Source organism: Myotis daubentonii, chromosome 3 (assembly GCF_963259705.1).
Source record: "Myotis daubentonii chromosome 3, mMyoDau2.1, whole genome shotgun sequence".
NCBI lineage: Eukaryota > Metazoa > Chordata > Mammalia > Chiroptera > Vespertilionidae > Myotis > Myotis daubentonii.
Window position 1 is genome coordinate 125,101,560 of NC_081842.1, and position 8,416 is coordinate 125,109,975.

An 8,416-nucleotide genomic window follows, 5' to 3' on the forward strand; every position below is an offset into this window, starting at 1 on the left:
GCAAAGGAAGACTCCTAGTCCTCAAAGTTTGATTACTCCAAAAAGCACTGTCCTGATTGGTCAGAATGGAGCTGCTCTGATTGGTTAGTGAAGATGCTGATCCTAATATTTAAAAACCCAGGATCTGTAAAGAGCAACCGAAGGCTCCACCAAACACCGGAAGTCAGTTCTGCAATCAGTGCTGTTTGGAGCACAGCGACCCAGCACTGACTGCTTAAGGGGCTGCCGAGCAGGCCGGGAGAGAGACCAGGAGAGAGACGCAGGGTCTGATCCGCAGCTTCCGTTGCAGCTGTTGATCAGCTGTTGCCTCTCTTTCTCTCCGAGCTTGGCCAGCAGCTGTCCTCCTCTTTCTCTTTATCTTGGAGCCTCCACCAGGACTGCTGATCAGCCCTGCCTCTCTGATCAGGCCCTGAGATAGGCCCGAATCTGCTGACTGGCAAAGAAACCGACCAATCAGAACCAAATCTGGGTGAACTGTAATGAGCCAATTGCTGCCTAGGAGGTGGAGCTTTTCACCCTGACTGGCATAGAAACCGACCAATCAGAAACAAATAGGTCAGCAGGGGAAGGCAGTTGGGGGTGCGATGGGGGGGGGCAGGGGTGGGCAGTTAAGGATGATCAGGCAGGCAGAGGTAGTGAGGGCAATCAGGCGGGCTGGGGAGAGCAGTTGGGAGTGAGATCAAGCTGGCAGGGGAGGGCAGTTGGAGGCGATCAGGCAGGTAGGGGAGGGCAGTTGGGGGGAGATCAGGCCAGCAAGGGAGGGCAGTTAGGGGCAATTAGGCAGGTAGACAGGTGAGCTGTTAGTAGTCAACAGTCCCAGATTGTGAGACGGATATCCGACTGCTGATTTTAGACCACAGGGATCTGGCCTAAACCAGCAGTTGAACATCCCCCAAGGGGTCCCTGATTGGAGAGGGTGCAGGCTGGGCTGGACTCCCTGTTCCCCTGTGCATGAATTTTTTGCACCGGGACACTAGTAAGGATAGAAGTGCACAGCTCCAATTGAATGGGGAAAGCCTCAGTCTTAAAGATTAAAACATATTCTCGGGACTCCTTTCTAAGGGCTGGCTCAGATGCAGGAACACAGTGCAGGCAGGCAGCTCACTGCAGTCTTTTCCTTGAAGTGCCCTCCTTGTAGACCCCCCCCCCCACCTCCTCCTATAAAAATGGCTACAAGGGTCTGTCTTATAAATTTGAGTCTATTTAGCCACCAAGAGTCCTTCTTGGTAGGTATCTTCTTTCTCTTTGGAGAGCAAGGGGGATTGTACTGACTGTATTTTCTTATTTTCTGTGTTTTCCATGCTCTGGTAGTTGGGGCCTTGACCCTGGAGAGAATGCTTCTACCAGCACTAATTCCTAGAGATAACAAATGCCCCCCTGTTGCCCCTGAGAGTGTACCTTTGATATAAATTCAGTGACCACATTCTCAAATATCTCTTTTATCAAACTCTTACAGGCCAAGCCAATAGTCCCCCTACTCAAAACTACCCCCGCACAGGTACTAAACCAATAGAGACTGCTTTTATAGCCAGCTCATAGCCCCCACATTATTTAAACTGTCTAATTTAAACCTGGTGTACCTATCCTGCCTTGCCCATCCCTTCTTTTTTAAATTTTTTTTATTGATTAAGTTATTACATATGTGTCCTTACCCCCACATTACCCCCCATCCCCCCAACTCATGCCGTCACCCCCCTGTTGTCTGTGTCCATTGGTTAGGCCTATATGCTAGCATATAAGTCCTTTGCTTGATCTCTCCCCTTTACCCAACCCTCCCCTACCTTCCCTCTGAGGTTTGACAGTCTGATGGAGGCTTCGCTGTCTCTGGATCTGTTTTTGTTCATCAGTTTATGTTGTTCATTATATTCCACAAATGAGTGTGATCATATCATATCTTTCTATGACTGGCTTATTTCACTTAGTATAATGCTCTCCAGTTCCATCCATGCTGTTGCAAATGGTAAGAACTCCTTCTTTGTTACCACCGCATAGTATTCCATTGTGTAGATGTACCACAGTTTTTTAACCCACTCATCTGCTGATGGGCACTTAGGCTGTTTCCAAATCTTAGCTATGGTGAATTGTGCTGCTATGAACATAGGGGTGCATATATCCTTTCTGATTGGTGTTTCTAGTTTTCTTGGGATATATTTCTAGAAGTGGGATCACTGGGTCAAATGGGAGTTCCATTTTTACTTTTTTGAGGAAACCCCATACTGTTCTCCACAGTGGCTGCACCAGTCTGCATTCGCACTAGCAGTGCACAAAGGTTCCTTTTTCTCCACATCCTCGTCAGCACTTGTTGTTTGTTGATTTGTTGATGATAGCCATTCTGAGATGGTACCGCATTGTTGTTTTGATTGCTTATTCCTTCTTGCAAGAATTCCAGAAGGCTTTGCCTTCACCCCTGCATGCCTCCTGGCAGACTGGGTGCTTCCCAGGTCCCATGTGGTGTGGTGTCAAATGCTTCCGATTTCTAGGGATCTGTATCAGCTATTAATGCAGATTTTTTTTTATAATGCAGATTTTATAATGAAAGAAAACACCATAATTTCAAGAGAAACATCAAAAATGCTTTATTCAAAGTAATGCCCATCACTAGCTACACATTTCCCCAATCTTTCAGGTAATTTGTGGATACCATCCCAATAGAACTCGTCTTGTTTTGAGGCAAACTGTTCAGAGACCCAATTTTCCACTTCTGCATATGTTTTGAAGTGCTCTTCAGAAAGTGGATGTGCCATTGATCAGAACTGTGGTAATCTGAAGGAGCAAGGTCTGGTGAAAATGGCGGGTGGGTTAATACTCCCCAGGCACGATCTTTTAATGTTTCTTTAACTGGTTTTGAAGTGTGTGATGGTGCGTTATCATGAAGCAAAATTACTTTGCCATGACTTCTGGCCCATTCTGGTCGTTTCAGGATCAAAGCGTGGTTCAAATTGATTATTTTTTGTCAGTAGCGATCAGTATTAATGGTTTCACTTGGTTTTAGAAGCTCATAATACACCACACCATCCTGATCCCACCAAAGGCAGAGCATTGTCTTCTTTCCTAAGCGATTTGGCCTTGCAGTCGATGTTGATGTTTGACTTGGATCAATCCATGATTTTGTGTGTTTGGGATTCTCAAAATAAATGCACTTTTCATCACCAGTCACAATTCGATGCAAAAAAGACTTTCTTTCGTGCCATTGAAGCAACTTTTTACTGATGACTTTCGGTTTTCCATTTGTCTTTCGTTCAGTTGATGTGGCTCCCATTTTCCTTCCTTTAAATTGGTTCTCAACCTTCCTAATGCCGTGACTCTTTAATACAGTTTCTCATGTTGTGGTGACCCCCAACCATTAAATTATTTTTGTTGCTACTTCATAACTGTAATTTTGCTACTGTTATGAATCAAAATGTAAATATCTTATATGCATGGTGTATTTTCATTGTTCGCGACCACAGGTTGAGAACCGCTGCAAAATCTTTGCCATTGCTTGTGAATGATCAGAAATTGTTTGCTGAGCAATGTTTCATCTTTCTGCAAGTTGTTTTTGAGTTTCCAATAATGTTTGCAATTATTGGTCTTCAAACTTTTTTGGTTGACCTGGGAGTTCTTTGTCTTTCAAATCGAAATAATCACTTTTAAAGCATTTAAACCAGCGTTCACAAGTATCTTGAGATGGAACATGTCACGATAAGCTTCCCGAAGTGTATGATAACTTTTTCTTCAAAATAAAGTAATAAATTAAGACTCCCCACAAATACTCTTTTTTTGGCACAAAATTTGATATTTTTAAGCTTAAAAATATCTATGATGTTAACACCTTCAGCAAATTTGACATGTGAAGTTTTGAAGCTTGCTTTCAATACAACAAAATAGCATACATATCACATATCAACATATGTGTAACTCCACCTATTATCAATACAACAAAATAGCATACATATCACATATCAACATATGTGTAACTCCACCTATTGAAAAAAATCTGCATTATTAACTGATACACCTAGTAGGTAACCTGAGGCTGTGATTCTGGTATATAAAAAATCTGAATATTTTTGGAAACCAGTTCTCCCAAAGTGTGACTTCACAAAGTCTGGCTGCCTTCCATATGTATTTTTTAGTGGTAGCCTGTGTCAACTGACGGGCATTGGTGCCAAGTCAATGTCAGCAGGAATTTCGAATTTGGATGCAATGAAGAAGGAAGCTTTATTGTGACACAGCACTCTGTGAAGTGAGCACAGCTGCAAGGGCCAGGCAGCCCTCTCCCTGTAGGTAGACAGCTCTGCTCTGCTCCTCGCTTGTTTGCTCCTTTTGTTGTTGTTTTTTAATTTGAGCCCTTTTTAGTAGGTATCTTTTGTCTCAGGTTTCACACCTGGGAAATAACAAAGTGGGAAATGCTCTAGAATGGCAGTCCTGCCTTTGGGACATTGTCTTGGATATCACCCTTCCTTGGAGTGCTGGTCTACCTTGACTGTCCTGAAGCTTGCCTTTCAATTCTCTTCATGATCTATTCGAAGTTCTTACAATTTTTTTGGTTCAATTTACATTAAAAATGTCAAATGTTTAGGAACAAATCTAACAAAAAGTATGTGTGTGTGTGTGTGTGTGTGTGTTAGTGTGTGTGTCCTGCTAAGAAATCATTCTCTCCACAAGTACATGATGATATATTTTTATATTTTCTTCTAAAAGCTTTATTGTTTTGCTTTCACAATTAAGTCTACTATCCATCTGACTGGTTCAATGCAGAAATCAACTTTAACATTTTTCCATATGGTTCTCAAACGTTCCAGAACAATTTATTGAAAATTGCCTCCCTTCACTTCCAACTTTGAAGTACCACATTTGTCAGAAATATGATGGCCATAGGATTTATTATTCAAATTGATTACATTTTGAGAGTAAAAGAGGGCATTGCTAATTATTGCTGTAGAACAAGAGACTTAAACAGGCTGTTTTGAGCAAACTGGGATGATGCTCATCAGAAAGCAGGGTTCATATTGCTGGGCTCTCTGTTTTGTTCCATTTCTAACCATCTTTGCACAAGAACCCAGTTTATCTTATATCCACAGCTTTAGAATAAGTTGTTATTCTATTAGTATGTCATCTGATTCTTCAAGATTGTCTTGGATATTCTTGGCCTTTTACTTTGTTATATAATATTAGAATCACTTGCCATGTTTCACCAAATACAAAACAAATAAAAACTGTTTTCTTAAAATATATTTTTATTGATTTCAGAGAGGAAGGGAGAGGGAGAGAGCGATAGAAACATCAATGTTGACAGAGAATCATTGATTGGCTGCCTCCTGCATGCCCTACACTGGGGATCGTGCCTGCAACCCAGGCATGTGCCCTTAACTGGAATCAAACCCGTGACCCTTCAGTCTGCAGGCCGACGCTCTATCCACCAAGCCAAACCAGCTAGGGCAAAACTGTTTTTTTAATTGAAATTGCATTGATTATGTAGATCAATTGACATTTCAATAATGAATCATGACCATGGTATAGCTTTCCATTTATTTAGAGCTTCTTCATTTTCTCTCAATAATGATTACAGTTTTCTGTATAGAATTTCTTAACATATTTTATTGAACTTATTCCTAGGCATTTGAACACTTTTTTACATCATTATAAATTCTTTTTAAAACATTTTTTAAAACTTTATAACTCGTAGAAATACAAATTAGCCGTGTAAATTGTACTTGTAACCAGCAATGCCTTACTTAATTCACTTTTAAATTCTAGTAATTTAGACTTTAGATGGAAGTATTCATCTGAAATATTATAAGGTTTGCTCTTACTTTCAAATTATTATGTATTTTATTTTCTGGAGTTACCCTATCAGCTAGGATCTTCATTAAATTCTGAATAAGTGATGGCAACATACGTTTTTATCTTGTCAAATTGCCAACGAATTTCTCCTTTAATTTTTTTCTCTTTTTTTTGTATAATTTTGATGGCTTATTATTGGGCGCATACAAATTTAGAATTGTTACATTTTCCTTGTGATCTGAATCTTTTTGCCATATGAAGTATCTGTCTTTATCACTTTTACAGGAAAACTTACTTTACTTAATAATCACAGCTACATTTACTTTTATGTTATAGATATATTTTCTGTAGCCACCATACAATATTTTTTCAATCTAGCCTATCTATTTTTGCCTTTTAACTGGAATATATAGTCATTTCACATTTTTTAAAAAATATTGATTTCAGAGAGGAAGGGAAGGGAGAGGGAGAGAGAGAAACACCAATGATGAGAGAATCATTGATCAGCTGCCTCCTGCACGCCCCTTAATGGGGATGGAGCCTGTAACCCAGGCAAGTGTCCTTGACAGGAACCAAACCTGGGACCTTTCAGTCCACAGGCCAACACTCTATCCACTGAGCCAAACCAGCTAAGGCTAGTCATTTCACATTTAAATAATTACTTAAATATTTAGGATTTAATGTAATATTTCGCTATTTGTCATTCCTGTTCTGTGTCTCTTTTTTCTTTCCCCTTTTTGCATTGGTTGTGTAATTTATTTTTCTTTTTTCTCTTTGGTTTATTATGGAAGTTAGAAACCCTTTCACTATTCTTCTTTTGGTTACCTTAGACAGTACGAAATGCAACCCCGACTTATCAAATTCTAACATAATTGTACAGACATGTGCTACCTACCTTTGGGATATGTTTTAAGAAACATGTTGTTAGGCACGTTTGTTGTAGTGCAAACAACATAAAGTGCACTTACACAAACCTAGACAGTACAGTCTACTCTAGACCTAAGCAAAGTAGTGAGCCTATTGTTTCTAAGCTAAAACTCTGTACAGCATGTTCCAGTAAAAAACAGCATGAGATTAAGTCCAGCACAAGAGAAAATGATTCCATCAAGAAACACAATAAACACAGAATGTATGCGGCTGCTGCCATTGTAACATTCCATACTGTTTTAAGCACATTGTTCTTTCATAAATAGAAAGATTACCCATTCTAAAATAATGATAAAAGTTATAGTATAATAACTACATTTACTACCATTATCAAATATCATGTACTGTGCATAACTATATATGTATACTATTCTGTGACTGGCAGTGCAGTAGGTTTGTTTACACCAGCGTCACCACAAACACGTAAGTAATGCCTTGCACTATAGTGTTATGGTGGCTATAACATCACCAGGCAATAGGAAATTTTCAGCTCCATTATGATCTTGTGGGGCCACCATGGTAGATGCACTCTGTTGACCAAACTGTCATTAAGCAGCTAGTGATGGTAATTGTACATTTATTCTCTTCACAGAAAATGCAAGGACTCCAGAAATGTTACCTCTATTTGTCTTCCCCAGCATCTATGGTATGCTTTATTTTAATTTTGTGTATGTTTGAAATTCCGCAGACATTACTTTTGTTGTATATGGTCAATATTTATTTAAATTTATATTTAAATTTTTTCTTGCTCTTGTTCTTTTCTTATAACTCTTATGTTCCATTTGCATAAATAGTATTCTCTAGAATTATTTTTGTCTCAGTTTTTGTTTGTCTGATTATATCTTAAGGAATATTTTTCCTGGTATAGAATAATTCTGGATTGGCAGGAGTTTAGGTGATGCTTTTTCAGCATGTTAAATCAGTCTGTAATCTCTGGTTCTCATAACTTCTGTTGATTTATGTGTTGTCCTTCTAACTGTTGCTCCTGTGAGGGTACTTTGTCTTTTTTCTTTGGCTGTTTTTATATCTTTCATGATCATCTCTTCGGTTTTCTGTAGTTTCAGTGGAATGTGAGTAGAAATGGATTTCTTTGTAGTATCCTGCTTGGGGGGTGAGTAGGATTTCTAAAATCTGTGAATTAATGTTTTAGCATATAAGTTTTAGAATACACATTTTGAATGTTAGATCTTTAAATACTATTCTGCACCATATTGTCTTTTGCCTTATCTTTTCCTGTTAAACATCTTCTTACTGACTATTTTAACTATTCTTATCCTTTCTTTTATATTTTCCATTCTTTTGTCTTTCTAGGCTTTATTCATTATAATTGTCTTTCTGGGAGAAATTATGGGTAATTTTTTTCTGGTCTGACAATCCACTTTTTTTCCTGTTTAATTTGTTTGTAAATTTATCTATTTAGTTTTTCATGTGTTATATTTGAGTTCTAGGATTTCTATTTCATTTTTGTTCTTTTTTAAAAAAATATTTTAAAATTCTTTTCTGAGAAAGTGGGAGAGGGAGGGAGAAATAGAAACATCAGTGATGAGAAAGAATCATTGGTTGTCTGCCTTCTGCACACCCCCAACTGGGGGTAGAGCCCATAACCCAGGCTTGTGCCCTGACTGGGAATCAAACCGTAACCTCCTGGTTCATAGGTCAGTGCTCAACCACTGAGCCATACCTGACTGGGCTCTATTTCATTTTTATTTAAATATGCAGTATT